The 5,000-nt window shown below is 52.6% G+C and overlaps 3 non-coding genes across 3 annotated transcripts in view; all 3 read left to right on the forward strand.

Moving 5' to 3' along the window:
• The first annotated feature begins 1,701 nt into the window (after positions 1–1,701).
• Positions 1,702–3,603, forward strand: LOC126913056 (small subunit ribosomal RNA). Its single transcript, XR_007707647.1, has one exon. It is a non-coding gene; the product is annotated as a small subunit ribosomal RNA (ribosomal RNA).
• A 383-nt stretch (positions 3,604–3,986) lies between these two features.
• Positions 3,987–4,143, forward strand: LOC126913054 (5.8S ribosomal RNA). Its single transcript, XR_007707645.1, has one exon. It is a non-coding gene; the product is annotated as a 5.8S ribosomal RNA (ribosomal RNA).
• Positions 4,144–4,697: 554 nt separating this feature from the next.
• LOC126913055 (large subunit ribosomal RNA) overlaps positions 4,698–5,000 on the forward strand; it is a 3,941-nt gene continuing 3,638 nt past the window's right edge. The window contains exon 1 of the ribosomal RNA XR_007707646.1: positions 4,698–5,000. This exon is cut by the window's right edge and continues 3,638 nt beyond it. This is a non-coding gene — a ribosomal RNA (large subunit ribosomal RNA).

Raw genomic sequence — 5,000 nt, forward strand, 5'->3', positions numbered from 1 at the left:
GCGCATACGAAATTAATACACGAACGGGATACCGATTTTAATACACGAACATATCCGTCCGACGACGACTGCGGCGCCGCCGCTGCGAGACTACACCACACGACACCCGCCAACACCGCGGCAGCAGACGGCTCGCTGCAAACGTAAACGATACTTGTAACGCAGTTAAAGGTTAATAAGGTTATATATATAAATGAAACGTTCACAACACCGCCGCCGCGGCTGCTGCTGCTGCCGCCGCCGCCGCTGCTGCTGTTGCCGCCCGCACCGTTTCAACTTCGTCGTACTCGAACTACTACTTACTATACTATACAATATATATGTTGTAACCTCACCTTGGTACTACCGCGCGCACTAGCACAACAACTACAACAACTACAACAACTACAACTGCAACTACGACGGTTACTTACACTAGTACGGTGTAAGGGTGTAAGCGTGTGTGCGCGCTGGTGCTGGTGGTGGTGCTGGCGCCGCCTCGCGCGCGCACGGGGGGGGGGGGGGTGCGTAACCACCGGCCACAAGACGTACACCCCCCCCCCCGGCCCCCCCCTCCGCCAGCGAGCGCGCCAGAGGACGTACACACACACACACACACACACACCCCCCCCCCCCCCCCCCCCCGCGCCGCAACCCCTTCCCGCTCGTGACACGTGAGAGGGGTCGCTCTCGCCCCCCAACCCCCGCCCACCACCGCCCACCACCCGAGTGTGTGTAGTGAAGATCATCAACATCAACACTTGCCCCCTAACTCTGCACCTCTGGCCGTAGTAGGTATGTAAGTAACAGATGGCGAGAGGCGATCGCATCGATTCTTGCGTTCGCTTCGTTGTCACGCGACGCGATGAATATGTGTACAATACGTATGTGTGTATATGATGTGATTCGCGGAGTGTGGCGACGTGTGATGTGCGAGATGATGTGATGTGTGGTCGCGGTGTCGAAGTTTTTCGAAATTTTCGTTTTGTCGCGCTTTTAACACTTAATAATACACAACGGTGTTGTGTTGTTTATGTGCGGATTGTGCGTTCGAAGCGAAGAGCGGAAAACACGAGAATGTGTCGTTATGTATTTATATGTAACGCGTGTTCGCAGACTACCGAACCACGCTCTCTATCGTCTATCTCTTATTGAACTGTGCCGGCCGACGGAACGTGTATGTGCTCGTGTCCGTTATAATCGGTCGAACTTGGTAAACATTATGAACGTGGCGACGGTACGACAACGCCGGCGCTCGGACGCGCGACGTGTTGCCCGTCGACGCCCTCGTCACGTTCGATCATTGCAATAATATATTGTGTTCGCCGCATGGGTGAGGCGCTCTACAACCACCGGGCGGAATCGTGTATGGTTTCAACGATTGTGTAAGCTGATCTTATACAAACGTGAAATCGTCTCGGTACGAACGTTCCATCAAGGGGCCTGTCGTCTCGGCCTCGCCGCCGAGACGTAGCGTCCTCAGTGCGACCGCAGCGCGTCTCTTCATCGCGTTGAGATATACGCGTAGAGACGTTCGCGTGCCGCGAAACAAACAACAATCCGAATTTTCGAGCTCGCCCCAGTGCGTTTCGCGTTTCCTTAAAAAGATCGCGTGCGCTTCGGGGTCGTCGAGTATTGTGTGCCGGCGCGTGCGTGTGCGTGTGTGTGCGTGAGTTCGCGCACGCGCGCGCGCGCTCCGGCTTCAACTCTCAACAAAGAAGCTCCCTGGTTGATCCTGCCAGTAGTTATATGCTTGTCTCAAAGATTAAGCCATGCATGTCTCAGTGCAAGCCGTATTAAGGCGATACCGCGAATGGCTCAATATATCAGTTTTGGTTCCTTAGATCTTACTCAGTTACTTGGATAACTGTGGTAATTCTAGAGCTAATACATGCAATCAGAACTCTGACCAGTGATGGGATGAGTGCTTTTATTAGATCAAAACCAATCGACGGAGGGCCTCGCGTCCGAAGTCGTTAATTTTGATGAATCTGGATAACTTTTGCCGATCGCATGGTCCAGTACCGGCGACGCATCTTTCAAATGTCTGCCTTATCAACTTTCGATGGTAGTTTCTGCGACTACCATGGTTGTCACGGGTAACGGGGAATCAGGGTTCGATTCCGGAGAGGGAGCCTGAGAAACGGCTACCACATCCAAGGAAGGCAGCAGGCGCGCAAATTACCCACTCCCGGCACGGGGAGGTAGTGACGAAAAATAACGATACGGGACTCTTACGAGGCCTCGTAATCGGAATGAGTACACTTTAAATATTTTAACGAGGAACAATTGGAGGGCAAGTCTGGTGCCAGCAGCCGCGGTAATTCCAGCTCCAATAGCGTATACTAAAATTGTTGCGGTTAAAAAGCTCGTAGTTGCATTTGTGCGCCGCGCTGTCGGTGCACCGCATCCGCGGTGATACTGACACGTCTGCGGAGCATATCGTCGGTGAGCCGTCGGTTAAACGTCGGTTCAATATCAAAATCCTATCGCGGTGCTCTTCAATGAGTGTCGAGGTGGGCCGACAATTTTACTTTGAACAAATTAGAGTGCTCAAAGCGGGCTCAAAATGCTGCTTGAATATTTCGTGCATGGAATAATAGAATATGATCTCGGTTCTATTTTGTTGGTTTTCAGAACTCCGAGGTAATGATTAATAGGGATAACTGGGGGCATTCGTATTGCGACGTTAGAGGTGAAATTCTTGGATCGTCGCAAGACGAACATCAGCGAAAGCATTTGCCAAAGGTGTTTTCATCAATCAAGAACGAAAGTTAGAGGTTCGAAGGCGATTAGATACCGCCCTAGTTCTAACCGTAAATATGTCATCTAGCGATCCGCCGACGTTACTACAATGGCTCGGCGGGCAGCTTCCGGGAAACCAAAGATTTTGGACTCCGGGGGGAGTATGGTTGCAAAGCTGAAACTTAAAGGAATTGACGGAAGGGCACCACCAGGAGTGGAGCCTGCGGCTTAATTTGACTCAACACGGGAAATCTCACCAGGCCCGGACACCGGAAGGATTGACAGATTAACAGCTCTTTCTTGATTCGGTGGGTGGTGGTGCATGGCCGTTCTTAGTTGGTGGAGCGATTTGTCTGGTTAATTCCGGTAACGAACGAGACTCTAGCCTGCTAAATAGGCGTCGTCATTTAGGTGTGCGTGGCTCCGTCACGCAACTCACTGGCGACGTATTAAAATTCTTCTTAGAGGGACCGGCGGCTTCGAGCCGCACGAGATTGAGCAATAACAGGTCTGTGATGCCCTTAGATGTCCTGGGCCGCACGCGCGCTACACTGAAGGAATCAGCATGTTCTCCCTGGCCTAGAGGCCCGGGCAACCCGCTGAAACTCCTTCGTGCTGGGGATTGGGGTTTGCAATTATCCCCCATAAACGAGGAATTCCTAGTAAGCGCGAGTCATAAGCTCGCGTTGATTACGTCCCTGCCCTTTGTACACACCGCCCGTCGCTACTACCGATTGAATGATTTAGTGAGGTCTTCGGACCGACACGCGGTGGCTTCACGGCCGTCGGCGTTGCTGGGAAGTTGACCAAACTTGATCATTTAGAGGAAGTAAAAGTCGTAACAAGGTTTCCGTAGGGGAACCTGCGGAAGGATCATTAACGTTGTTTGCGCGAGACCGAGTGCCGTGTGCGCGGTGTCGAGCGTGATCGAAACAAACGTAAACATTGATTATCCATCCATAAGGGATCGGCACGCCGTCTCGGACTTTAACACGTTCGGCGGCGTTGATCCCGCGTCGCGTCCTCGCACGGCGCGCAGACGGGCAACGAAATCCGCGCCCCGAGCGCCGTTGGACGCGTTCGTTAACACAACAAACAACAACGATCCATCACGCAGCGGTGGGATCGGACAATATTATTTGTCGTCATGACATAATTATTTTCTATTATTATTTTTGTAACTTTTTCGATTGCAATCCATGCGGTTGTGGTTGGTGATTTGTTGTTGGAGTTTTATCGCTTCGATACGAATCTAAAACTATTACCCTGGACGGTGGATCACTTGGCTCGCGGGTCGATGAAGAACGCAGTTAACTGCGCGTCATAGTGTGAACTGCAGGACACATTTGAACATCGACATTTCGAACGCACATTGCGGTCCGTGGAGACACATCCAGGACCACTCCTGTCTGAGGGCCGGCTGTATAAAATACATATGCCACATTGCGTGCTTAACGCGCGCTGATGACGGCTCATCGGGATGATGCGAGTCTCGCACGAGACCCGTCCACCCCGTTGTCCGTTCAAATATATCGCGTATGCGAATGTTAACGTTGATCGTGTCATCGCGTATGAATCATTTGTAACGAACGATCGCGTGCGTAGCCGCGCGTATCGGACGTACAGAGGATAGCGACGCGCGCCCGACAGGCGCGCCCGCGACTCTACGGTGAACAATTTCGATTGAACATTGGGGGTTGCGTGGCGCGCGCTTGCTCGAGCGCCGTGTGCCGTCTTCTTGTCCGTTACGCAATGCGGTTACGCGTCTATATACGCGAACGGTTCGCTTCGATTGTACGAATACGTATTTTCAAGATGCACACGTATCGATGTAATAATAAAAAGTAGGCGGACTCGACGTCCGAAGAGCGCATCGACGCCGTCGTCGTACTGCTCCGGCTTCGGTTCGGGGTTTGTTCGGTTGCGACGTCGTATCGCTGACGGATATCGCGTCTGCCTCATTTTTTTATCGTTGGCCTCAGATCAGGGAGGATCACCCGCCGAATTTAAGCATATTAGTAAGCGGAGGAAAAGAAACTAACCAGGATTTCCTTAGTAGCGGCGAGCGAACAGGAAAGAAGCCCAGCACTGAATCCCGCCGTTGTTCAGGCGGCGGGAGATGTGGTGTTCGGGAGGTTCCGCTTTCTCGTCGCGATCTCTCCTGTCCAAGTTCGTCTTGAACGGGGCCGTTTTCCCGTAGAGGGTGCCAGGCCCGTAGCGACGGAGGACCGCGGCGAGAGGGACTCTCCTTAGAGTCGGGTTGCTTGAGAGTGCAG

This window comes from Spodoptera frugiperda, unplaced genomic scaffold (assembly GCF_023101765.2).
Source record: "Spodoptera frugiperda isolate SF20-4 unplaced genomic scaffold, AGI-APGP_CSIRO_Sfru_2.0 tig00002131_1, whole genome shotgun sequence".
NCBI lineage: Eukaryota > Metazoa > Arthropoda > Insecta > Lepidoptera > Noctuidae > Spodoptera > Spodoptera frugiperda.